The following is a 1,820-nucleotide window of genomic DNA, read 5'->3' as shown; positions in this document are numbered from 1 at the left end:
GAGGAAGAAATTAAAACCCTCCAAGCATTGGGGGTGAATTGGCTTAGAGCTAGCCCCATATAGGCTGTTAAGGCTTGTACGAAGGGGTGTAAAGGAAATCGAAGCCCGTATTGCAAGGCATAGAGAAAAATGGCGACTTCCCTTTTAGCAGGTGCGTCAGCGGTATTAAGGGGCTCGGATGCCCTTATCTGAACGGAGTTTGGAATCTCAAACTCCGAATGGATCCATCCCATCTAAGACTCCGTCAATACGGAGCCTCCTAGGACGACCTCCAATGCCCACTCATTCGTCGGCATCTCAACTCCACCTGCCGTCGAGTCTTAGGGGGCTCGAGTGGCTTTCTTCTTGCCGATCCGACGAGTTCGAGCGCCCGCCTCCTTGTTTCTTCAGGGCGGAGGGAACAGGGGCACTGCTTCCAAGGGGCCTTTAGATGCCCCTCTCCCTTCATCCGAGCTTGCCGGCTCGGAGTCGTTGTAATCTTCTCGGACCACATCCATGTCAGACGACATCTCGTAGAAACAAAAGAAAAAGAAGTGATGCTGAAAGAAGGGAGGAAGTGCTCACGGGACAACCGCCGGAAATCGCTTCCGTCAAGAAATCCCTGATCGGTCGGAATTGCCTTGCCGGAAACCTCAAGATGGCCGGAATCGCCTCCTCAAGGAACCAACAACCACGGGAATTCAAGATGTAGAAATGAGAAGTGTTCCTGAAACGCTGAGGGTTATATAGTCGAGGAAGAATCTCCGCATTAATGGCAGGGCATTGATAGCGGCAACCAAATCGTTGCGAGCCGACTCCAGATCATACGTGGCTGCTGGCTATTGGCTTGAGTCTGCCAGGCTGAACGGTTCTGACATTAAGCGACGGGCTCCATCAAGAAAAAGTAGCGCCCGAGCAGGGGAACCATCGCTGGGACGCCTCCTAGGACCTACGTGTCAGTCAGCCATAGGTCAAGCAATTATTCAAAATCTTAACCACCACCACACGTCAGCTGGAGATTAACCCATGGATGGAGAGACCCGAGGACACGTTTTTTCGACACAAGAGTCATAATGATAAACGCATGCGTGAAAGGTGCGACAGCGGAAACCGTTAATCTTCGGTACATGTATACTCTCCAAGCCCATATCCGAACTCGAAGAGTAGGGGGCTTTTGTAATGGAAAGATCCGGACCCCTTCAAATCCTAGTAGCCACAGCACACTAATTCGGTCGAATACATAATAAGTAGTCTGAATGGATAATGCCGCTGAAGGAAAGGAAGAATTCTCGGTTTGGTCCCACTTGCACTCCTCATCCGAGGCTAGTAGTCAGTTCGGAGTGATCCAAGACAGACAATGTGAAGCTCAAGTCAAAAGCTACAGGCAGTCCCGACCAAAAATGATTAAGTCGACCACTTACATTAGTTGCGGGAAAATTCAACTCGACCGGACAAATCCACCGACCCGCCTCGGAGCTTGGAGGGAATACCTCTAAAACACTCAACAGATGAATAGAACCAAGTCCACATTCCGTTCAGACCGATGCTCGACTCAGACTCATGACACAATCCACGTTTAACAAACCAACAGTGAAGGACCATGTCCACATTAGTCAGGGCCTCTTCGACTAGAAGTCCCGAGCCAAGGCTAGGGAGGAATGCGGACGCTCTATGCGCTAAAATAAGAAACTACCTTAAGCAGACATGACCGATTACCTCGCTCATAGATACGGACGATACGCTACACGATACCTGGATTGCAGACAATATCTCCACGATCCGAAAATCCCACTGATTGAGCAGATCATGCCAAGATTAACGGACCCAGTCCACCCGATGAT

The sequence above is a fragment of the Magnolia sinica genome, chromosome 1 (assembly GCF_029962835.1).
Source record: "Magnolia sinica isolate HGM2019 chromosome 1, MsV1, whole genome shotgun sequence".
NCBI classification, from domain to species: domain Eukaryota; kingdom Viridiplantae; phylum Streptophyta; class Magnoliopsida; order Magnoliales; family Magnoliaceae; genus Magnolia; species Magnolia sinica.
The sequence above is the reverse complement of the archived record's forward strand: the minus strand, read 5'-3'. Positions refer to the sequence as shown.